This window comes from Polypterus senegalus, chromosome 1, assembly GCF_016835505.1.
Source record: "Polypterus senegalus isolate Bchr_013 chromosome 1, ASM1683550v1, whole genome shotgun sequence".
In the NCBI taxonomy this organism is placed as follows: domain Eukaryota; kingdom Metazoa; phylum Chordata; class Cladistia; order Polypteriformes; family Polypteridae; genus Polypterus; species Polypterus senegalus.
In genome coordinates, this window is record NC_053154.1 from 218788205 (window position 1) to 218815196 (window position 26992).

At 38.6% G+C, this 26992-nt stretch overlaps 1 protein-coding gene and 1 pseudogene across 1 annotated transcript in view; one reads left to right on the forward strand and one right to left on the reverse strand.

The window, feature by feature from the left end:
- LOC120541916 (histone-lysine N-methyltransferase SETMAR-like) overlaps positions 1–26992 on the forward strand; it is a 139023-nt gene that overhangs the window by 74533 nt on the left and 37498 nt on the right. The window lies entirely within an intron of this gene.
- Positions 13106–13206, reverse strand: LOC120520058 (annotated as a pseudogene).

The window sequence follows — 26992 nt, forward strand, 5'->3', positions numbered from 1 at the left end:
AAGTGTGTACACTGCTTCTTACAGGAAAAGGCGATGGAAAAAGTGCACTTGAATAAAAGTGCACTTTTGTTATACTTTTACACCAATATATGTTCCTGTAAGTAAAGTGGTGTCAATGTCGCATGTTAAGGCGGCTTTTGTTTCTGCAGTTATATGTTTGAATAAAAGTGCAATTGTGTTATTCTTGTGAAAATGTTTCTTTGCTATTTGGACTTCAGGCTTCATACATTATATAGTTTATGCCTACATTTTGTCATCTACTAATAGAATATAAAAAAGTTTCTGTTTTAACAATGTGTTGACACAGATTACTGTAGAAACGGAACAGACATGAAATGCGTGTGTTCCAAACAACGATCTATTATTTCCACTCTAAAACTCCACTTCACTCCCAGATACTCAATCAAGGCATGAGCTGAGAGAAGTTCATGCACGTTCTAAATTGGTGGGGGATGGAATAGCCGCTTCTCTTTATCAGCACATTTAGAAGACAAAGGGCGCATGGAGAGGTGTGAAGGGATTTAAGAAGCAGTTTAAGGTGGGACGGAATTACGAGTTTTTTCGTAGGCTCTGGTAATTCTAGTGTTAAATAGACAACATCAAGAAAATGTAGACAAAGTACTCATACGCCATCATTCTGAGTTTGATAGGAACAGTCTGAAGAACAGAATTTGTAGATAAATGAAACAGTCAAAAATGCTGACATGAGGCTAAAGGTACAGAACGATTATCAGTGACATGTGGAAATCAAAATTTGTGGCAAAGATCTTAAAGTAACATTTCACAAGTTGCACATTTTCTAAGAAAAACTGAATACAATACAGGAAAAAAGCAGTCTGTCTATACATATAGTTTCCCCAAATAACTTGAAGGATGCCCCTCCTCCTGTTATTTAAAATAAAAATCTCTGTACCCAGACACCTTTGTAAAAGCTCTGATACATGAATCCAAGTTTACTAGGTCTTTTAATGTAAATCAGAAAGGACAGAGGATTTATGTGTTAATTAGTACAAACAATACCAGTTCATTTCATGTAAGAGAAATGGTTAAATAAAAACAAAAATATACTTCGAACTAATTTAATAAAGCATTTATTGTGTCAAGCATGCTATCCAGAATTTGATGTAATTGTGTTTTGTTAATCATGAACATGTGTGTTGCTTTATTTTGTTCTTTCCCAACAATTTAATAAGATACCAATTAAAAACCAACAGCAGGTGTTGCAGGATTGAAACACTGTTAGATACATTGAGCAAGAAACAATTCTGAAGCCATTATCACATTATAGCAGTGATTGAAGTAGAGTGCTCTGTAAAATATTTTTCTCTAGGTACAGTGTAAACTTATGCATTTTACATAATGTAACATTATAAAAGGATAACTTCTGGTTGTACATAAAATTAAAACAATATTCATATTTAAAAGGCTAAACTACAAAAAGTAAGAGGCATCATTCTGAACAATCTTAAAAATGAAGGTGCAAAAAATCATAAAGATCAGGGGCCTCATGCATAACTATGTGCTCTATGTGTGTGAATCACTACGTGCTTCTTAAACGGGCTTTCTCTTTCTCCGGCAGGACACAGAATCCATTATATTCATAATATTATACCTCTCTGAATAATTAAAATACTGAGATGTATACTTGATATCATTTTCATGATGATAGGAGTTAAAGCATGTTATTAAACATGTGAACATGGTGGCACAATGATTGTTCATTCCTCACGCAAGATGCTTGTTGCGCCGTGTGCTTCCTTCAATGAAATAATTTATTGCAGCACTACTGTCTCTTTCAAACGTACTAACCCCCAATTCCTGTCCTTACTTTTCTTTCTTTGGCTCAAGTTGTGCAATATTATAACTGTATCGCCAGTTTACAGTGAGGTAATTGTACTTATAAGTACAATTAGTTCTACAAGGAGCACTTGATGGACTGATTGAGTGCGTTTATAGTTCTTGGGATGAAACTGTTTCTGAACCACAAGGAAAGGCTCTGAAGCGTTTGCCATATGAGATCAGTTCAATAGACAGCATGGCTGAGGCAGTGTGTGCTTGATGCTGTATACTGATAATTCTCTTTCCGATCACCTGCAGTACAGCTGTGATTCCCACTCAGATACAGTGATATAAATACTCCAAGTGGTGCAGTGAGAGTAATATGGAAAAAGATGATCCGCTATGGCAAGCCCTAACGGGAGTAGCTGAAAGAAGAAGGTGCAGTGAGAGTAACAACGCTAAAGCAGCTATTGTATTTAGAATAGTTTGACCATTCTGTGGACCATTATATTGTTACAGGTTAATTACAATCAGATGCATTAAACTGATAAACAATATGCGGTTAATTTCAGTGTATTTATAAAGCTGCGTCAGGGATGTGGATCTAAAAAAGAAAGGGAAACCACACTGGAACAGTAGCACTGCTTTGACACTGGGTGCCACCAGTCGGCAAAACCGAGTGCAGAACTTACATATGCCAGGGTATGAGCTACCGTGGAAATGTGCATGGCTTTATGCCAAGTTTAGGTTTTATACATCGCGATTTGACCGTGGAATCGTTCGTACGTAACATTTTTGTGCGTACGCACCGTTTATACATGAGGCCCCAGGACACAAGATGGATGAAGCTAAGATGGATCCAGTGGCCTTTTTATTGATAAGGTGTTCTCAATATTGCTAAGTAAGTTCTGGCTTCTTGCAAACTTGAACTGAATAAGTGGTTTAGAAAAAAGGATCTACACATACATTTCTGAAAGGAATAAACACCACATGTTCTACATTTCACAAATGAGGAGACCATTCAATCCATCAAGCCCATTTGTTTAGCTAATAGCTAAGTTGTCTCAATATCTCATTCAGATTCTTCTTAAAGGTTGTCAAAGATTCTGCTCCAACTCCATGTCTCAGTAGTTTGTTCCACAGTCCCACAACTCTTTGCATAAAGAAATGCTTCCTGGCTTCAGTCTTAAGTGCATTTCCTCTTATTTCAAGCTGATGTCTTCAAGTACAGTATATGATTTATCCTTAAGCTGAAGTGATGTTGCTAAATCTACTGTACTTTATCAATCCCTTTGAGGATTTTAAACACCTGGATTAGGTCCCCAAACAGTTTTCTCTGCTTGTGGCTAAACACGTTTAATTCTCTGAGTCTGTCTGATAAGGACATATCCTTAAGTCCTGGGATGCACTTAGTTGTTCTCCTCTGTACAATTCCAAGTGCTGCTATGTCTTTCTTGAACCATTGTGACCAGAACTGCACACAAGACTCCAGGGGCCTTATGTATAAATGGTGGGTATGTACAAAAATGTTGTTTATGCCCATTTTCATGCTCACATCACAATGTATAAAAACTAAACTTGGCATAAAGCCACGCACATTCTCATGCTAGCTCAAACCATATAGTATGCAAGTTTTCAGCTGGGTGTTGCAAACTGGTGACACCCAGCGTCAAAGCGGTGCTACTGTTCCTGGGTAGCTTCCTTTTATTTTTTAGATTCACATTCCTAACACGGCTTTATCAAATACAGTGATATTAACCTCATCTTGCTTTTAGTTTAAGGCATCTGATTGTAATCAACCTGTAATCAAAAATTGGTACACGGAATGGCCAAACTATTCCAAATACTATATTTGCTTTAGTGTTGTTTCTCTCAAGGTACCACTGAGTATTTTAACACACTGTATCTGAGTGTGGAATCACAGCTATACAGCAGCTGATTGGAAAGTTCTACCGCAGATTGTATCAAGAGCGGAGAGAATTATCGGGGTACAGTTTCTGCTGCATCAGCCATGTGCACAGTCTATTTGAACTTTCCCATTCAGCAAACACTTCAGAGTCTTTTTTGCACAAACCTCGCGGTTCAAAAACAGTTTTATCACAACAGATATAAATGCACTCAATCAGCCCATCAAGTACTCCTGGTAGAACTGTTTGTACTTATAAGTACAATTACCTCACTGGAAACTTGCATTACAGCTGTAATATTGCACAACCAGATCCACTTATGCTTTCATATTGTATATTTTTCATGTTTTTTTATCGTATTATTATTACTATTATTGTTTTGTTGTTATTTTACCATTTTATAGGAAAATACGTTTATGGAGGATTTGGATATTGAATCTCATTGTACCATACAATAACAATAAAGGAATTCAATTCAAATCAATAGAAGAGAGCGTGTATTTACAGATGATGATGACTGCCTTCTAAGTCGATTTAGATTTCCAGGCACTATCTTCTTGGAGCGCTTGATATCATTTTTCAGATGAAATACAATAAGGCATATACTGTATATTACATTATACAGATACATTTTTAACTTAATTTAAATAATGTATACTGTTATTAAATGTGTGGACATGGTGGACAGCGGTAGCGATGAACTGGCGCCACATTCAAGGATTTTTCCTGCCTCATGCTGTATGCTTCCTGGGACTGGCACAACCCTAGATGGATAGATGGATGGAATAATTAAACATGTACTACAAATATATTTCAAAGTTCCTTAAATGTTTTTGAAGACTCAGTGTTCTAAGCTTACAGAGCGCTTGACATTTATTAAAGAGCTGATTGTGTGACGATTGGTTATTTGGAGAAATAAAAGGAAGGGCAGGAATTGGGGGTTAGTATGATTGAAAGAGACACTAATGCTGCAATAAATTATTTCATCGAGGGTCACACACAACGCAGCAAGTATCTTGCAGGAGGCAGGAACAATCTCTGGACATGGCTCCGCTCGCCGCTACGTTGTGCCACTGTGGCCCCATATTTAATACATGCTTTAATTCATTTCATCATGAAGATATCAAGTATACATATTAGTAATTAAATTGTTCAGCGAGCTGTGATATCATGAATGTAATGTATTCTGTGTCCTGTTGGCAGAAGAAAAAGCCTGTTTAAGAAGCAAGTAGTGATTCACACACACAGAGTATAGAAGAACAAACAGAATACAACGCATTTAATATGCTAATTTAGTTACAATGGGATTTGAGAAGCTAGTAAATTAAAAAACTTTAAGATTAAGTTTATGATGTTCTACTTTAATGACAAAATAAACTATGTGATTAAAGTGGAAATTTCAAGATTAAAGTTGACATTTCAAGCTTTTTTTCCACTGTGTCCCTATTTCTTTTCATTTCTCCATACCCTAATAAGCTTACATATGACACTCAGGCAGTGGGCTACGAATTGCCTTTTCACGGCGACTTTGATATCTGACAACTTCTTTTTTATTTCGGACACTGTGTGACTTTCTGAACTTGAACTTTTGATCAACTTCATTTTGATGTTTATACAACTGCTTAAACCATCAAATAGTACTTTTTCCTTGCCTCCACTTGGCATTCGCTGATATTCTTCTTTTGTTTGCTTTTGCCATTGTCTTTTCACATAATGCAGAACTTAAGGGAATAGTTATATTGATTTGCATTTTCAAAGAGGTGTAATTCTGGGAGTAGTCTGGGAGGGGCAGTAGGCGCATGCAAAGCATTACATTTCACACAGACTGGGATTTCTGTAGCAGAAGTGCGTGGAAGTTGGCTTACACACAGTTTTCTGCATCTGAATTTTTTTGTGCATACACACATTTTGACTTTTGTCCGTACGGCGTTATGCATGAGGCCCCAGGTCTTTTTGTATTCTTTTTGCTGCCTCGTTAGTGTCCTGCGTTTCTCTTTATTTCTATATTCACCATTTCCACAACTAATGTAAAAAAAGTGTTTATCTTACTTTAAAAAAAATCACAAAAATAGTGCCTGGTGATCGTATGCATCATGAGCAGCTCTAAATAAAATACTACTGGATCAACACCTTGAGACTGCTTAAAATTTGGGATCTCTGTTTTATCTGACCCTATCTAAATTTGATGTTTTGTGCTATAATTTATTTGTTGCTTTTTACTATAGTGGCTATGTCACTGAGGGCTGTTATTCTAAATTGACTGTCATTATCCAATAATGTAGGTAACCTTGTGTAAAATCATCTGCTAAACAACTTATTATTATTATTATTAAAGTCTAAGTAATTGTCTGCTCTGAAATTAAATATTTTGAGATTTCTGTCGCTCTGTGAAACAAAGTTGGCTTTACCTTTGAGGTTTCTAAAGCTTCAGTTTTTCTTTGAGAGAGCGATTGTAAAACCTTACTGCTATCTAGTTTGAAAAGGCAATTTCAACTTGAACAATCATCATCCTAAGAATAAATAAGTAATTTCCTGGGCAAATAAAGCAAGATGCATCAAAGAACCCTGGACTGAAAGCTGTACCCATGACATGCATTCAGCATTTAGCTTGATGCAATAATGCATAATCTGTTCCACATGACTGCACTATCCGGCATTCAGCAAAATAAAATTGCTCTAATAATAACACCATCTATACCATTCCCAAGTGATTTAAATAAATGAGAAGTTCCTACTCTGTCTCATAAAGCTTTTCTGCACCTCAACTGACTATTACTGCAAATGCAAAAAATTTCCATAAAGTTCTAGTTAGGCGTATTGTCAAATTGTTAACTACACAACTAAAAACTAAATTTTCCACAATGCTTTTTAGTCCTCCTTGTTTTGTATGTGGCACAGTTTGTTTGAGTTTAGATATTATTTGGCAATTGCAGAAAACTCTCTTAAAATAGCATCTCATTTAGTCCACCTCATGGAAAGATACATTAACATAAATAAATAAAAGTATTTGTACCTGCGTTTATGCCAAAGTTACCAAAGTTCTGCAGCTTTAAGTTTGCTTCATAGGACAGTTCTGGCACCAGTGTGACACATTTTCAAATAATTCCACATGCCAAATATTTTGGTTTTTAAAGGTTTTAGGTGGAGAAGAGTGTCAGGAGTAATTTGTGACAGACGGGTATCACCAAGAGTGAAAGGGAAGGTCTACAGGAAGGTAGTGAGACCAGCTATGTTATATGGGTTGGAGACAGTGGCACTGACCAGAAAGCAGGAAACAGAACTGGAGGTGGCAGAGTTAAAGATGCTAGGATTGGCACTGGGTGTGACAGGATTAGAAATGAGTACATTAGAGGGTCAGCTCAAATTGGAGAGTTGGGAGACAGTCTGATAGGCAATATTGCATTGGTTTGGACATGTGCAGAGGAGAGATGCTGAGTATATTGGGAGAAGGGTGCTAAGGATAGAGCTGTCAGGGAAGAGATAAAGAGGAAGGCCTAAGAGAAGGTTTATGGATGTGGTGAGAGAGGGCATGCAGGTGGTGGGTGTAACAGAACAAGATACAGGGGACAGAAAGATATGGAAGAAGATGATCTGCTGTGCAACTCCTAACGGGAGCAGACCGAAAGATGAAGAAGTGCAATTTCTAAGTAAAACAGTTCACACAAAAACAGAGAAAAAAATGACATTAAAGAAAAGTTCTGCTTTAAAGAAAGTTTTGTTTAAGGCTTACATATCTTGTTTCATGTTTCTCAAAATTTGGTCATACAGTCATACTTTCATATCAAAATGGTCAGAAAAGTGTATGCCATTCTGCTATTTGTAATCACATCTAACAGTCCATACCAACAATAAGGCTTAATTAACATTCAGTTTTAAAGATAAGACAAAAAGTTCTGTTTCATGCTAACTTACAGGGTTAAAAGACTATACCATATTCTAGGTAGCTATAAGAAACTGATATTCTAGTACTAAAATTAAGCAAACACTTAAATAAATTTGACTGTAACATTACTTTCTAAGATTGGCTCTTACAGTAATAGAACCAAAACAAGTACTTTAGTTAAACAGTAACTAACATAATATATATGCATTAATGAGATAAGACAAAATTCCAGGTTATGAATGTCTACTGAGCCAGTTCTTAATATGTACAACTCTTTGCTTCTCAACTTTAATTTGCATTTAATTTTAAATACTACTTTCTGGACTTGTGATATAATTTTAATAGTTTTCATGTTTAACACTTACTGCAGACCTTTAGAATCATGTACAATTCAATGTCCATAGATCACTACTTAGCTATATTTACAGTGAATGGCTCATTTCATGCTAAGCACAATAAAATCTCTCACTATGATAAGCACAAATAACTTGAATAAATAAATATTTGTACCATTGCATTTTTATGTCTCTGTTGGGAAACATATGGAAACAAAACAGAGCAGTTTGCAGGTAGCATCTGATGAGCTGAGTTTACTTCTATTCTATAATGATCAGCCATTGGCACATAATATACAACTAACAAGGTAAATGGCACTATATGAAAGGTAATAAACATTTCAGTGAAAGTAAAGGGTATACTTTTAAAAAAGTTTATGTACAAATGTATGTATACTGTAGCAATAAAATACTATATAGTGTGACAATTGCTCTTTCTGCCCTAGGTGTCTCCAGCTGGCCTTTAAAATTATGTATACACTTTTGGTCCAATTCACTGGTGTTTTAAACCACCAGCTTGAAAAAAGTTAAGAAACATAAAAAGTTTGACAAGTTTGAAAAATATTTAGTTCATCATTTAGCTACATTGCTCATTATCTCATCCAGGTATATTTTAAAATTTGTCAAGTTTTCTGCTTCAACTACTTGACCTGTTCATTTTATTCAGATTCCAGCAATCCTATGCATGAAGAAGTGGTGTTTGACTTGCATCTTAAATGCAGTTCCACTTAATTTCCATTTGTGAATTCTGAGGGATAGATAATGATGCTTTTGAGAATTTTCAAGAAATTAATTAGGTCAATGCACAGTCTTCTCTTCCCATGACTGAAGAGGTTTAATTAGGCTATCAAAGTTGGACAGGAATTTTAGGGGTGCACTTAGTTGTGCTTCTAAACAAGGTCTATTATTTTAGTTATTTTTTGTAGTATAGAGACCGGTACTGCACAAAGTAAATGACATGCAGTCTCACAAATTCATTACGCAGTCTGATATATGTGTTGTATTGTGCAGTTTTTACAATAAAATCTAATGTTTTACTGCCCTTTTTTAAGACAAGGAGAATGTTTGTAAACCTCTGACATTTTCATAAATGCCATCTTATTGCCTCAAATTATCTCTGTCCTACGAGGTAGGCAAGACTACTAACTCAGACAGATAACAAGAATTGTCATCTACTGATATTCCGATGTATTTTTTCTTTTTTGTGTATTTCTGTGTTTGCACATATTACTATAGCTTTGCAAGAAAATTGAAAAACACACTTTAAAACACCGAGAACTTTGGTGTAAAGTACAGTGAACCGATACCTAACTTGTACAGGATGTTAGATGCATACTCTTTAGGTAGCATATATAAATTGTTATATGTACACCTGAACCCATAGAAATGTCATGCCTAACCCTAAGAATATAGTTACTTCTTGCTGCCTAAAACTCAAAGTTACTGCAGACATATTTTTAAGAATTTGTAATTACGAAGCCTTCAGGTACAAAAGCAACTTACAAATGAGGAATAACTTCTTGTGAAAACCTAGTGCATTAACTTGTACAGGTGTATTGTAAGGAATCTTACCACTAGTCATTTTCAAAGGCTGACAATTTTTCCTTGATAAAATATAAATGGCATCAGAATGTAAATTAGTAATGTAAATACAAATATGTGTTGTCATAAATTCAACGTTTTGTAGAAATATATTTATGCATTCAACTTAAAACAAACCCTGAACACAAACGTTACATGCATGTATAATGGGAATCCATCCTAATTTAGGTAACCAAACTGTTCAGTTCAGGAGCAAGAGTATATACAGATGTAATATAGATTTCCAACAGAAAAAACACCTTTTAACACAAAATCATCCACCAAAATCATCTTATTTCTCCCTTCAGCTCAGGTTTTTTCCCTAGTAACAGGCTATCCATGGTCAATGGACCATTTACCAAAATAAATATGTTGTAACGAGACAAAAATAGCGGCACGAGAAGGTTTGGGGATCCACCCCATATAACTGAAAAATAAGGAAAAACAGATTAGACATTGACTGAGTGCAACACTAGACTGGGAGCAGTCAAGAGAGTATGACAATTTTATAAGGTTGAGGTAGAAAGAAGCATGTCAGTTTGGCTGTACTTGGAAGTGATTGTCAGGCATGGGCTTGGAAGTGGAGACTGCAGAGGAACCAGAAGTGGGGTTACGTTGTTTTTCATCCTGAGGATCTGTAGAGGAATGAGAAAAAGTGTTAGTGTGCACTGCCAACCCTTGATCCAGTGTAACAGCACATTTAGTCAAGTCCATCGACTGCCACCGATGCGCACTTGTGTGACAATGTTAACTGCTTTACAGAAATACATGCTACTACAATTTTAGGTTGGACCAGAAAAAAAGAATAGTTTTAAAACATTGCACACAGAAAACAAGTATGAACTTGAAGTCACCTGTATAATTATGGGAAACTATTCTGAGTGCATTTTAACTGTCAAATAATGGATGGAAGGACAATAGTGTCTGTAAAAATTAAGAACAATCCACTAAAAACTTTTGGATCTTTGTGCAGGTCCAGTGACAACTGCTTTGGTACACTGATGCCAAAACATGGTCAGGTTTGCCTGTTATTTAAATACTAGACATTAAGCCCGTTACAATAACGGGCGCTAGAAAAGTAGTGCATAAACATTAGTAGGAACAGTCTATATTAAATGGCGAGGGACCGTGTATGTGGCTGTAATATGCGTCACTGTATTGTGTGTCTTTAATTTTCTCTCGCAGTAATACTGGTTTGTATTTCCATAAAATGCCTGTAATTTGGTCTGACAGTAATACAGTGGAACCTTGGTTCATGACCATAAATCGTTCCAAAACTCTGATGTAACCCAATTTGGTCGTGAACCAAAGTAATTTCCCCCATAGGATTGTATGTAAATACAATTAATCCATTCCAGACTGTATGAACTGTATGTAAATATATATATATTTAAAGTTTTTAAGCACACATATAGTTAATTATACTATTGAATGCACAGCGTAATAGTAAACTAAATGTAAAAACATTGAATAACACTAAGAAAACCTTGAACAACAGAGAAAACTAACACTGCAAGAGTTTGAACTGTAGCCTTACGACCCGCTCGCTAAAAACACTTTTTTTTTATGAGTTTTAAGCACAGGGAAAAAAATGAACATCTTAAAAATCTGTAATTTAATAAACAACCAAGAAAAGTAACATTGCAACAATGCACGCACACGCCTGCGTGTGTGTGTGTGTGTCTCGTGCGCACGTGTATGTGTGCGCGTGCATGCGTGTGTGCATCTTGCGTGCGCCTGTGTGTGTGTGTGCGTCTCACGTGCATTTGTGTGTGTCTCTCTCTCTCTACACAGGGAATGCACAGGAAGAGACTGAAAACGTGCCGTGTGGCCCCGCGCACTTCACCAGAAGACACACACACGGACACCTGGACGCACACAGGGGTTTTATTAAAGAGAATATTTATATTCATTCAAGAAAACTCTTAGCACCTCATCCCATAGCAGTTGGGGGTATTTTTAAACCACCTTTAAATGATTCTGAATTATTGTAACATCCATCCATTGTCTAACCCGCTGAATCCGAATAGGGTCACGGGGGTCTGCTGGAGCCAATCCCAGCCAACACAGGGCACAAGGCAGGAACCAATTCTGGGCAGGGTGCCAACCCACCGCAGGACATTATTGTAACATGATTAATAAAAATGTTGCTGATTACAGTAATCCCTCCTCGATCGCGGGGGTTGCGTTCCAGACCCCCCCAGCGATAGGTGAAAATCCGCGAAGTAGAAACCATATGTTTGTATAGTTATTTTTATATATTTTAATCCCTTATAAACTCTCCCACACTGTTTATAAATATTCCCCGCAGAGTTATACAGCATAATCCCTTTGTATTCTCTTAGATATTAGGTAAGATTAATTGAAATTATGTATATAAACACACTGTTTATATACAGTAAAACCTAAATATTATTTTAAAGATATCGAGTGTCTCCGATATCACATATGTTAGAGCCATTATGATAGACAGGCCACCAGCAATAAATACGTACACTGCAAGAAAAATAGTATACAGTAAATGTGTGTACAGTGACACTAAACGTTCGTACGTGTACTAAGTACTGTAAGTAGAAAATTAATTATGGTTACTCACCAACAATGACACGTGACTTGTCCGATAACAATGAGTTTAATTTTACTGCACAACAAAGGAGAGCGTTACAGCCCTTCTAAAGGAGCCACTTCAGGCGATTGTGTAGCACTGCCGTTGTTCTTCTTCTGGCAGTCTTCAATCCAAATCCCTAAAGCAGATTCCATCCAGACTACTGCCTTATTACATCCACTTACAACTCGTTTTGCACCCTGGTTAAAAGGACACTGCGGCTGTAGATCTTATATTCCTTTCCTACTTTTAAATAAAAAGATTTGCAGCCTCATTGATGCTGTAATGGTGTCCTACAGCGGTGTAGCTTTTCCCTTCCTTCAACAACTGCAAAATGTTTACCTTTTCGCCAATCGTTAACATCTTCCGTTGGCGCTTGGGCACGGCCCCTGAAGCATTAGCAGGAGCAGATTGTTTTGGAGCCATAATGAAGGGCTTGACTATGCACAAAGAAAAACACAAAAGAGCACAAAAGTTAACCATTTACACAGCAACACACGTTGATGCTGAATGTGCAAGACGAGACTTCCTGGTTAACACTGCATTCAGCACACAGGAACTTAACTGCGTGCTCTGATTTGTTAGCTTCTCAGTCAGGAGAACTTAACTGTGTGCTCTGATTGGTTAGTTTCTCATTCATTCGCCAATAGTGTCCCTTGTATGAAATCAACTGGGCAAACCAACTGAGGAAGCATGTACAGGAAGTAAAAAGACCATTGTCCGCAGAACGAAGCAGCGGAAAATCCGCGTATATATTTAGTTATGCTTACATATAAAATCCACGATAGAGTGCGCTATTACATTACAATACAATTACAATTGTATTACAATTTTGACTGCTATATTATCTAGTTGGAGCTGCTTCATAATCCTTAGTTCCCCCTTGGTCCCTCTATGATGCTTATATTAAAATGGAAAATACAGCATCCTCATTATTGTATCATAATCTTATTATTGCACTAGCACAAATTCAGCATCTGTACTTTATTTTACTTTTCATCTAATGTGTCTCTGAAAAAAATTTCGAAGTCACAAAATATGATTGTGCTTCCAACGTGAGGCCATGCTAATCTTCTCTGTATCGTTCCAATTTTAGTGTAGTGGTGTGTATCCCCGCCTGTCACACGGGAGACCAGGGTTCGATTCCCCAACGGGGAGCCAGTTTTTTGGCGCACAGACATGGGGCAAGAGACGGGCAGACGACTCCTCGAGCAGGATCGTCCAGAGGACCGTAGAGGAGCCGATTCCGACCGGATCGGGTCCAGCTTCGGTAAAAGTTAGGACTGGCCTGCCTTTGGCGTTTCCTGCGTGGGGAGTCCCTGACCTCCTCCTAGCCGATACGAGGCACGACTTGACAGGCATTTCCAGGCAGATGGATGGAGTCACGGTGAGTAGATCGGGGATTCCCGTTAGTTTCACTGGTGTGCCGGAAGTAATACGAATATAGAAAGAAAAAGAATAGAAAGCATATGCAACATAAAGAATAAGAGAGCATACTGTATCAGACCCATAGGAGGGTTCTAGGGACTCCCGGAAAGTGGCTTTTGGGACCCTACGGAATACAGCACAGTGTGAATGTTAGCTAGTAACCCCTTGTGAGGTGGTATAGAAAGGGGCGAGTGGCACGCTCCTATAATAATTAGAGGAATGGGGGTGAAAGGGCGTATTTAGAGAATGTGTGTCTAAATAAACGGGAGGTCGAGTTTTTCATCTGCTGTCTAGTCATACTCTTGTCTCAACGGGTTGCTCAGGTGATGGAGACAATACCCTGGCAGATTGACGCATACAAACCGTCTGATGAAGGGATCAGGGTAAAAACCTCCATATCCCGGACTCCACGGGTTGTATTGATGTAGGATTCTGCGCATGCGAATAAACGGACACGAAGTTACCTGAAGCTGTAATCCGGGGATAGGAGCGGACGGCGGGTGGAACAGGGTTTATCGGGGCTGAGTTACTTTCTGCTAAAATCCTGCCACTCACTATGGAAAAAACAAATAGCAAGCCAGTCAAACAGTCCTCCCAGAGTCCTAAAAACCTAATGTTTGAAGGATTATTTTCGGGGGATCACCATGCTCTTATTACGCCGTCGGGATCGAAAAGCGGGTCCCTAGAAAGCTCATTGAAAAGAAGGCAGGATTAGATTTTAAAAAGGCATGTAGGAAGTGGAATAAGCAAAGTGGGGGTAGATGGCCAGTGTAAGGAACCGGAGATATGAGTGAGATACAGGAAATTAGAAAAATACTGTGCAGAAATACACAGGGTTGTTGTAATGGAGGTCTTTGTCGGATGGATATTTATGACAGATGGGAATTGGTTATTAAAGACCGTACGTTGGAAGCAGCACAGAAACGGAATGAGCTTTTAGCTGCCGAAATTAAGGCTAGAAAAGAAAAGGAAAAGCTGCTTATAGCTTTACAGAAAGTGCAGGCTGATTCGGGACCCCAGTCTGAAGGAAGTAGGAAGAGGAGTGATAAAAAAGACCCTTTATATCCCATGCTCTCTTCCCCAACACTTTACCCACAACCCCTTCCACCGCCTCTTTCACTCCTTGCCCCAACGGCTCCTGTGATTACCGATGCCCCAGCTACTGAAGATTTCGTTGATGAACAATATCAGTGCGACCCCTCCTCACTTACGGATCCGGATGATGAGACTAACGGCCACTTGTTAGGGGCTATGGGAGGCTCTTCTAACTCACACAAAAAGCCCTCCATTTCACAACATACTAGAAGCAAGACCCTCTGAAATAAGTCCCCAAAACCTTTAGCATCCACATTTTCATGCCCTTTAATTGAGGTCCCTAACCCCCGACACGATCCCACACTACCCCCAGGAAAAGATAACCCCACTACTGTAATGATAAATCGTAACAGGGATATTCAAGAGCTGAGAGACGTAGTGTCCAAATTGCCTGATCCTAAGGTAATCGGTGGGTTGAAGTTTGTGGAACAGGTGCAGCAACTAGACGACATGTACAAACCCAGTGCGGCCGAGTGGACCCAGGTGCTACGCAGAAAGTTGGGCACTACTTGTGCTACTGTCAACCATGGGCAGCATAATGGAGTACAGTGGCAGTGGAATGATGCATTGCCTCGTGGACAAAATAATGAGGGTCCTTTCCTTGCCCAATGGGAACACGTGAAAACTGCAATAGCAGCAAAATATAAAAAGGGCACTGACTGGTCCCTTATTTCAGCTGCCAAACAAAAGAAAGATGAGATGGTAGATGAATGGGCACACCGCATTCAGGACTTGATGACAAACCATTCTGGTTTAGACAACCCAGATGACCGTGCCAAGGCAGCAGTTCCTCCTTTTGTGTCAGGACTCAGAAGTGATATCCAAAATAAGGCACCTCTTGTGTGGGAAAGTGCCACTTTTGATGAAGTTAAAAGACACGCGGAACATGCTGAACGACAGACTAAGCAAAAAGAGTCAGATACTCAGACCAAGTTAATCGCGGCACAAATTAATTATTATGCAGGTGGAGCCGCCTCAGGCAGGGGCCGAGGACGTGGAGGACGTGGACTTTTCCGAGGACAGGCGAGGCCGGGGGAGAGGTTGCGGATTTTTGCTTCCTAATCCGAATTCTTTGTCTGCTCAGCCGCCTCTCCCCTCAGATCAAGCACCTACATCTTTGCCTGTTACATGCGGTGGGACACTTCCGCCGCAATTGCCCACATAAGTTCCTCCCTTACCTGAACCTGAGGATATTTCTTTCACAGGGACCCCCAGCCACTCTCTTCAGTTGCCTTTGCTCACTTGCCATGCAGACACAGATCCTTTATTGACTTTGCTGGTGAATGGCACTGAAACTGCTTTTCTCGTTGACACTGAAGGAGGTCACTGCCTCGAAAGACACAGTGACTGTGCTTACTGCTTCTGGACAACCACATGTTTTGCTGGTGTCTAAACCTCTTCAGGTTCAGCTTCATTCCAGTGGTTCCACTTTGATACACCGGTTTTTGTTAAATCAGCTCTGCCCTGTTAATCTGTTAGGAAGAGATCTGATGACTAAGCTCTCCCTCTCTATTTCTCTAACCAACAAGGGTTTTACTATTCTATTCCTAAATTCCTGTGCCAAACCTCCCCCACACTAAGCCCTCTTTTGCAGCCTGGACCCTGAACATCTCCTCACACACCATTCTCCTTAAAGCCCTACACTCTTTTCCTTCATGTTTTTTCCCCACTTGCAAGTCCCCAACACCCTCCACTGTACTGCCCAGTACTTCCCTTCTGAAGTGGACACACCTTGGTTAGAATCTTTTCTCTCTTCAGGTACTAGCCCAGAGACCCTCCTTATCCCTTGCATTTTTTTCTCACCCACAAAGCTGCTGCTGTCAGTGCACCTCACATATTCACAAAGCATTTTCTATTTAGGAGGTTTGGTTCCCCATATTTTCTTTAGCCAATTCTAGCACCGTTCACTGAGTTGAAATTGGGGAATGGGTGGAACAATTTTCTCAATAGGACGGACTGGCTACATGTTGCTTCGGGTATTTTTGATACTTCAGATCATTTGATAACTAAGGTTTTGCTGGGATGACCTTCCAGTTATCCGTCATTATGCCATCCCACCCTTTCTCATTTTCATTACAGACTTCATATCCCTCTTGGCTTTCCTCAATTCTTGATGCATTTTGGTCCCAGGGGAAAAATGATTATGGAAGGATAGCACACTGTGAGCCACTGGTGATTTACCCAAAATCCTCCTTCCGCCCGCATCGCCCAGTATCCTCTGTCTCCAGAAGCAGAGGCTGGCATCTCCGCCGTGCATTCCGATCTCGTGAAACGTGGAGCAATCATTCCAATTAAATACTCTCCAGTCAACTCCCCCGTTTTACCTGTTTAAAAGGCTGACGGTTCATGGCGTTTTTGTTCAAGATCTTCAACAAGTTAATTCTGCAGTTTTTCCTAGGGCACCTATTGTTCCTAATCCTTCCACTATTCTTTCTATGATACCTCTGTCCGCCCATTATTTCTCTGTTATTGACCTTGCTAACGCTTATTTTCTATTCCTGTGCATCCTGACTCTCAATTCTGGTTTGCCTTTACTTTCCAAAACCGCCGTTGGACATGGACCATTATGCCTCAGGGATATACTGTAGCCCTTGTGTATTGGAAAAGCTCTTGCTCAAAATTTAGAAGGCTTTTGGCCAGATAAAGACAGTATATTGATACAGTATGTGGATGATATAATGTTGTGTAGTACTACTGAAGAAGATTGTGCACAGGATACTCAGCAATTGTTATTATTTAGCAGAAAATGGCCACAAAGTTTCTAAAACAAAACTGCAGTTAATTCAAACAACTGTGAAATATTTAGGTCATGACATTTCTTGCAGAACAAGAGTTCTCTCTAGCGATCGTATAAACATCATTTAAAATCTTCCTAGACCTGTTACAAAGCAACAGGTTGTGTCTGTATTAGGCATTATAGGATACTGCGGCAATGGATTTTAAACTTCAATGAAAGAGCACAGCTTTTGCAAACTTTAGCGGTCACCCCTGATCTCCCCCTTTCTGGTCAGGTGGCATGGAATGATCAAGCTGGGAAGGCTCTATGTGACTTAAAAATGCCCTACTCTCTTGCCTGCGTTGGGACTTGTTATTATCTCGTCCATTCACTCTGTTTGTGGTCAAAAAGGGGGGATATATGAATGCATTTTACACAACACCATGGAGAAAAACAAAGGCTTAGCCTATTTTTGAAAAATTGGATCCAGTGGCTGTGGGACTTCCAACCTGTCTCAGAGCTGTAGCAGCCACAACAGAGGCCGTGCTAGCCAGTACAGATATAGTGCTCATGAGCCCCCTAGTGGTAAAAGTGCCTCACGCCGTACACTCCATTTTAGTACAGGCTAAAACCTCACATCTCACTACTGCTAGGGCAATACACTACCAAAATATACTCTGTACATTGTCAAACGTTACCATAGAAAGGTGCTCCACCTTAAATCCAGCTACATTGCTTCCAACTGAAAATCAAGGGGACCCCACAACTGTCATGATAAAATAACTAAGGTTATAAAACCTAGACCAGACCTACAGGAAACACCCTTAGGAACAGGAGAGATAATTTTTGTGGATGGATGTTCTTTATGATTGGAAAATGGAACACCTTCAACCAGCTATGCAGTGGTCAAAGGTGACCACCTGCTGGAAGCAAACCGAATTTCTTCAAGTTTAAGCGCAGGCAGCTGAGTTGATAGCTCTCACCGAGCTTGTCAGTTGTCAGAGGGAAAAATTGTAACTATCTATACTGATTCTAGATATGCTTTTGGAGTCTGCCATGATCATGGGGCATTATGGAAACTCAAGGGATTCAAGACCAGTACTGGCAAGCCCATTCAGCATCAAAAACTAATAGAATCTCTCTTAGAGGCCATAACTAAACCATCAAAGCTAGCGATCGTTAAATGTCAAGCTCACACAGGAAAACAGGATCCTGTCAGCAAAGGAAACAAATTAGCTGATCATTTTGCTAAACGGGCTGCGTATAATAACACACCAATCTTTTATTCCAACAGAGAAATGACCAGGACACTGATAATCAAATTATTTCTTTACAGAATGCAGCCACGGACACAGAGAAGAGAAAATGGTCCAAAGAAGGGTCCCTCTCTGATGGAGTCTGGACCCATAAGCAAACTAACAAACCTTTCCTCCCAAAGCTTCTTTCCCAGGTATGGAAAAATCTCCCATGGCCTAGACCATGCTGGAAAAGACGCCATGGTTCAAGATGTTGAAAAATATTGGGAAGCTGTAGGTTTCTCTACATATGCAGAGCAGTTCTGCAGGCTGTGCATTATGTCAAAAGTTTAATGTAGGAAAGGGCACCCAGGTAAGTCCCGTTACACCTAACCTAATGGGTCCATTCGAACACCTTCAAATGGACTTCATTGAATTAACACCATCAAAGGGGTACCGATACTGTTTAGTAATTGTTGATGTGTTCTCCGATGGGTGGAAGCTTTCCCTTCCAAACATGCAGATGCCAAACCTGTGGCAAAAGCTTTGATAAAGGAAATCATTCCTAGATGGGGAATACCACAGAAATTACAAACTGATAATGGCACACACTAAATTCTGTACTAAATGAATTAACCACCTGGCTCCAGATAAATGTGCATCATTATTGCAAATACCACCCCAGAGTGGAGGTATTGTGGAGATGCAATGGTACCTTGCAATCTAAATTGGCTAAAATCTGTGAGCAAACAAATTTAACTTGGCCTGATGCTCTGCCTCTGGCCTTGATGGGATTAAGGGGAAGAACACATTGGCAGTTAGGGCTGTCGCCATTGAAATTCTGACGGATGGCCCATGCCAGTCGGCATGGTCATAGGTAATGTTACACTGCATACTGTGGACAATGATCTTCTTTCCAGTCTTACAGGTCTCCGAGCTTCTCTGAAGGAAGTCCACGAGCAGGTGAATCAGGCCTGGAGAACTAGTCCTCCATCAAAGGACTCCCCGATTCCATTAGGAACCTGGATTCTGGCTAGAGATACTCAAGGAAACATTGGCATCACCCTCGGTGGAGAGGACCGTTCAAGTTCTGCTGTAGACACCACATGCTGTTAAAGTTGAGGGACTGCCTGCTTGGATTCACATCTCACATTGCAAAAGATGGCACCCTTGATTGTGGTCCTACTATGTCTTTCCATCCCCTTGTCGACTGCTCTGGTCACCTTGACTTTTCCTTTCGGAATCACCACATCAGTTCAGGTGGATTTCTGTTCTATTATTGACTGTGGGACTGATCGACAAATCCAGTGGAACTGGTCTGACAAATATGTGTGTGTAACTGTTACAAACTCTGGATTCAGAAGTAACTGTGACATGTGGGACTGGGTTTTGGCTAATACTGGAACTGATGACTGGGGTTTATCAACCCTATAAGGCCCAGAAGTATGGTCTGAAATATCGTTTTCTATTATAAAAGGACATGCCCCTCATGAATGTGCGAATACCATTGTAACCCTTTGATCATTACTCTGAAGAACCCTTCTTTACATGATTCAGGAACCTATATTTTAGGGGCATATGTATCTGGAATAGATCCTCTAGGGAGATTTCAAATTAAGGTTGAGAACCCTGTTACTAACACCTCCCATTTCCCCACACACACACCCCCTCCCTACCCTGGTCCAAACCCGCCCCCTGTCAAGGTCATGAATATTTCCACCTCTTCTTCCACTTTTTCGATTGAAATTGGGTATGGGGATCAGAACCGTTGGCTGCAATGGGTATTATATTCGGCTAGACAAGTGAATCAATCTGATTGCTATGCATGTGCTATAGCTAGGCCACATTTGGCCACTGTCCCTTTTCCTCTTTCTAACATATCTGATCCTACTGGCCTTCCTTGCCTACTTGCCCTTTTTATCTCTTCCTCTATTCCAATCGACTCTAATTACATTACACTTTCCCTTCTTTTCCCCCTACTCTTCCCATGACTCCCCCGATGTTCCAGCCTCATGAAGGTATTTATACCTGTTTTTTAGAAACCTCTTCCTCCGTGGCACAAATGTTGGTAATATCCCATCCTCTTTTGTTTCCAAACTTTTCGATTAATTCTTCCTCTTTAGCTTCCAAATTATCAATTTTCTGATTACTCATAATACTGATATTTGGTGGATGTGCCATAGGTCTAAATTGCTTGACATCCTTCCACCTGACTGGACTGGCACTTCTGCTTTAATACAATTTGTTATGCCTTTCCGACTTTTCCCTTTAACTGCCTTCCATGTGTCGAAAATGTTTGGCCGATCGTCAACCCCATTCTGTGGACCCTTCCCAGTTTTCCCTACATGGCCCTGGGGTGTATTTTGATTCCATTGAGTCCCTCGTGGAGTCCCTGATAAGTTCAAGGCAAGGGACCAAGTTGCTGCCGAATTTGAGTCTATTTTTCCTCAGGTTACTATAAACAAAAATGTAGATTGGATTAATTACCTCTATTACAATCAACAAAGATTCTTAAATTTTACTAAAGAAGCTGTTGAAGGTATCCATGAGCAACTTGATAAAACATCCCTCATGACCTGGCAAAATCGATTGGCTTTAGATATGCTCTTGGCTGAGAAAGGAGGCGTTTGTGCTATGTTTGGTGATGCATGCTGTACCTATATCCCTAATAATACAGCTCCTGATGGATCAATCACCCGTGCTTTAGCTGATTTGACATGAACTAGCTACTAATTCTGGCATTTCTAATCCTTGGGACAAATGGTTTATGTCCACTTTTGGGTCCTGGGGCCAATGGCTTAAATCAGTTTTCATCTCTCTTACAGTTGCTTTAATTGTTCTCCTGCTTGTAGCTTGCTGTATTGTTCCCTTGATAAGATACATTGTATCCAAGTATTTTACTGCCTCTATGGCAAAGGCTTACTTTTACACAAAGAAAAAATGCTTCAGATCAGCACAGCCACCCCACACTCCTCTGTCCACTCCACTCCATCCCCCTCTCCTACCCTTTCCTACTCAACTCTCCCTGATCAAATATTTTTTGTTTGCTCAAAAGGGGGGAATGTGGAAAATGAATGTTCTCTTTGTTCCCTTTTACTAATTCATGTCTGATGTAAAAGCATGCTTTGCTGAGCAAAACAGAAAAATATTTGTCCAAAGGACTCAAGGTCTGAGCATTCCACACATGAGTCTGCCTTATCACGTTTTCCCTTAGCTTACATCTGAACGCCATAACAAAGGGCCAAGAAATCAAGTTTACAAGGGCGTTGAAGGGGCTCAAGGTTTGTGTATAATAAATGTGTTGACTGTTACATTTTATAATGATATTAAATCACGCATTCTAGGGGTATAAAAACTTGCCCCACCCAACAGACGGGGTTCAGAAGCTGACGTGTATATTGATTGTCTGCTTTTCTGAAAGTCTTCTCACTGTGACTCTGCAAAATAAAGCTGCTTTATAATTTCACCTGCTGTCTTGTCAGAAGTCTTCATCCACACTACTTTGATGACAAAATAAACTACGTGATTAAAGTGGAAATTTCGAAATTAAAGTTGACATTTCCTTGTTTTTTTCCTACTGTGTGCCTATTTTTTTCTCTGTACCTTAATAAGCTTTCATATGACACTTAAACAGTGGGCTACGACTCGCTTTTTCACAGCAAGTTTGATATCTGACAACTTCTTTTTTATTTCGGGCGCTGTGCTGTGTTTTATTTCGTAAACTTGAGCTTTCGAGTTTCTCCGACACTCTATGTCACTCGATCAACTTCCTTTTATTGTTTATACCACTGTTTAAACCAAAAAATAGTACGTTTTTCCTTTCTTCCAGTTGGTATTCGCTGAAATTCTTCTATTTCCCTCCGTGCTTTTGCCATTGCCTTTTCACAGAACGCTGAGCTTAAGAGCTATTTATGTTGATTTGCATATTCAAAGAGGCATACTTCTGAGAAGAGTTGGGGTGGGGCAGCAGCGTTACTTTTCACGCTGACCAGGATTTATGTAGCGGAAGAATGTGGAAGTCGGCTTTCGCACAGATTTATGCATCTGGATTTTTTAAGCACATTTCCGCTTTTGTCCATACACCATGTTATAGTGTGAATTCTATGCATGGCATTATGCATGAGGCCCCAGGTTTTTATAGCTTGTATAATTGCCAGTGACATGCGGTGAGGTTCATGGCTGGTGAGGCACTGACTCCTTCAGAGTTATATTTACAAATATATGTAAACATAAAACAGTAGCTTATTCACTATTCAACTGGCAGCATGCACATTGACTACTGGTTATGTATCATATCTTATCAGCATGCTTTAAACACACACATAGGCAAGGTACATATTTGGATAAGAAAAAATATTACATTTATAGTGGCGACAGAGAGCGGAGAGAGTTCATTTGCTCTGCATCCTCCATGTGTTCTAAATTTGCTGTTGCAATTCCACAATTCATACTCATTCAATGCAAATGAAAGTATGGAGTGGTAGACAAATAATTATTTTAATTTTGACCTTAATTGAAATATTTAGTTGTTTTTAAAAGCTTTTAATTCTGATGCTTTAATCAATTTTAATAGACTGTTCAACAAAAGGATAACAAGAAAAACAAAAAAATAAGGTCAAAGTTAAGTTTTTAAAAATTGAATTTTTTTCTTAGTCTGATCCCATTTTTTATAATATTGAAAACCGTTTATGGTCTTACCTTTATTTGTAAAGTCCATGAGCCTATCCTACTCCTCGAAAATCTCACTTACTTGTAAAAGTTCTCCTTATTTTTCTTTATTTTTTAAAGACACTCTGCCTCAGTGGAGATTATTGCCAAGAAGAACAGCAGCTACAAGCACCTGTTGGGCTCACATCTGCCCCCTTCAGTGCGGCACGGTACCGTCTGCCTCAACTTGTGTATTTGAACAGGAAATGTGCAAATTCAGCGATTTTGACTATAAAAATGATCAACATTATTCAAATCATACAGAAAACAAATTTTTAGCACAGACCAATGGACAAATTTATTTTATTTTATTACTATTAGTTTTTTACTTTTCAGTATTTTTAGTATTTTTTGATGATTTTTCCCTTTAATTTTCAAATACAGTATATGTATAACTTTTGTTCATGTTGATATTAATCCTAATTTATACTCAATTATTGATATGTTGTTTCTATGAGTAGGCTTTAGCTGTATTGGAAATTGTTTTTCTACATACTGTATACATTTTGTTTTAAACCTTAGTACACAGTTGAGAAAATTGTGAGAGACTTTTAATTCACCCTGTGATGGCACCAGCTTCTTAGAAAAATTAGTGGACTTGCTCAGATAGCAAGCATTTAATAGTAATTAGTAATGTCTTCATCCTCTGAGGAAGACTGATTTGTCTGGAAAAGCATAAACCCAGAGTAGGGTTAATGTATGAGACAAGCAGGAAAAGAACTGGTTACAGTATAGGAGCTGTGGGGCTGCACGCAGCTGCTCTGCCAGAGATTCGTTCCTTATGTAAGTTTCTTTTTTGCGGAAGTGTCTGAAAAAGTTGCTTATCATGTGTGTCTGACCCTTCTTAATTATTATTTATTAAATTTTACCATTTGGATTTTGTTATTTTGACTTTTATTTACATTTAATTTATGATCATTTATGATGTCACCACATCACCATTTCAATAATTGTGTTCTTGCCAGGTGCTTCATTTTGTGTGCTGATTTCATGCACGCTGTCATACTATTGTTACTGTATTTATTGCTGGTCATGTGGACATGGTGCTTGATATTATTGCACAGTCATTATAAAAGATGGCCACTGACACAGCCTGGCATCCAAGCTTTAGACCTGTTAAGTAAAGAATTTGAGAGATTACAGAGGGAAATGATAATAATTTCATATTTGAATTTTTTGGCTTTATTTTCTCGGTCTTCAAATTTTGCTTTGAAATTTGATGTTCAGATTTTCTTTTTATTATGTGCTCTGACCCTGCTGAATGCTGAAAATTCTTTTTGTTTTGCTTCTAAAGAAAGTACTTCATATTCAGGTTTTTAAAATCAATAAATGTGCTTTTCCAAATATGGCATTTACCCATCTTTGCCTCTACACCACTTTGATTGGAACAGTTCACCCAGTGCTGAAGTGTTTTAACAGTGTAGACTTAACATTAGAAAAAATATTATAATATGGAAGATCAAGAAACATTGGGCAAGTTGTGGTTAAATGTTGTCACAGGCCATCTGCAGAATCAGATGTCCTACTAGTAGTTAGGGACAGACTGGGATTAAATGTGGAAAAAATGATGGCAAGGAAAAAGTATGTGAGGTGTACCCAAAAAACACAAAAAAACAAAAACAAATGAACCAGCCTCCACAAAAGATAAAAATAAATTGTCCTGCCATTGTACCAAATATACAAAAATGTGGACTCCAACTCACACAGAAATCTGGAGCTTTGTCTGACTAATAGGAGATTTAAACTCTCTTAATGCACAGCCCATTACTGTGCCACCCTGCCTCTCTCCTCAGTGCCCCCCTCCTAAGGATGTCAGTCCGTATCCCTATAAAGACTAGTCTATCACCTTGTCAGTCTCCCTTCGCCAAAGATACAACCAATTTCCAATGTCTTGAGTTAGGGATAATACTAAAACTACACACAAAATCCCACTATAAATATAACTTCAAATCAAAACTATGGAGAACAAAACAAGACATACTCTGGTCAGGACATCTCGTAAGCTTCCATTTTTTTCTTGGTTTATAATACCTTTACTGTAAAAAGAAAATGATTACAGTGCCAGAAAAAAAACAAAAAACGTATACGTAATTATTTGTAATGGCACTAGCTTTCTTAGTGTCTTAGGCTTGAACATGACCAGGTGATGCCTTAGTATCACAAAAGTATATAAAAAAAGGAAAATAGGAACTGAAAAATCAAAACATAATTCAAAATCAAACTTATAGTCAAAATGCACCCAAGGTCCTGACTCCTTAAGTACTTTTATGATGTAGCTGACATTGCAAAAAAGTTTATGTATTGAATATAAAATCCTAGATATCAAGAATTGTGCGATGACATCATGCATTGCAACATCAAATAGTAGTAAAAGACATTGTTAGCATAAACAAAAATGGCCTGCATCACCGAAAATAGTAGCACTCATAAAAATGAAAATATCATCGGGTTAATAATAAAACAAAATGATAAAAAATAATATCCATGAGAAGGTAAAATCAAAAAAGAAAACTACCTGCACAACTAAGTTCTCTGCCTTCCAAACTACCTAAAACATAACAGTGCTAATGTGCACACTATCTCCAAGCAAACATCAGGCAGATATCTTGTCACCCAGTCTCAATACAGTATATTCTGTAACTATAAAGTTATATTCAACACTTAGAAGATACCGCTTTCTGCTTGTAAAACTGTTTAACTATAGCTCAGATATAAATTGAGCTTCAAGAATCAAATGCTTGAATCCCTTGTTTAAAACTAAAACCTTCTTTTTTGTTTTTACCATCTTGTACAACAAATGTTAATGCATGCTTAGTATTAGAAGTATCAGTTTTTGTCTTTATAAAGGTTTGACAAGTGTAAAACTCCCACATTTTATTTAAATCCATCAGTATTAAAGTTATGCTCTTCTCTGTAAGTAGTTTTAACTTATTCTTTAAAATTTTGCTTATTGGTAAAACCATAATTTATGAGACTTGACTGAACTTTAAAATGCTCGTTTGCTTCTGAGACTGTTTATTTTCTGTTACCTGTCTTCATGAAGTGGTTAACTAAACAATGCTTTGTAAATACATGTTTTGGGATGTTGTGATTTTAGGATTGGATGACATGACATGGGGATTATGTGACACGAGTAGTGTGAGATTTTAACTTGTACAGTTTTAAAATTGTTTCTTGCTATCCTAAATTGGTTATCATACACAGCTATTCTATCAGAAACTTTGCCATCTCTGTTCTGCATGAAAACATGAGATTAAAAAGATTACTTATCCATCAGTACAGTAGAAACTATATGGGCTAAGCAACAGATGAAAAATATAATTTTGGAGCAGACTATTCCTTAACTCTCTGATCAGATAGATTACATTTGAATGCAGTTCACTTAGTGATCATGAGTAAAACAGCAATGCTAAGTGTTTTGCTGCTCTTAACGCTGAATATTTCAATATCATAAATTGAAACATCAATGTGCTGCTATAACAAGAGAATTTGTTGTCAACTAGGTCAAATTACTGAGTATTATCTTATTATTCTATGTGCTTTAGATGAATTTTTGAATAGAAACAATTTACACTCTTAGGTATGTGTGTAAGTGCTTTTTGATCTATATAAAATAGAATCAACTCTATTATTATTGCTAAGCTCAATGTTTTACTTAGTTTGAGGATTATATATAGATTATTTGCTGCCAAATAAGAAAATGATATGGATAATTTTTTTG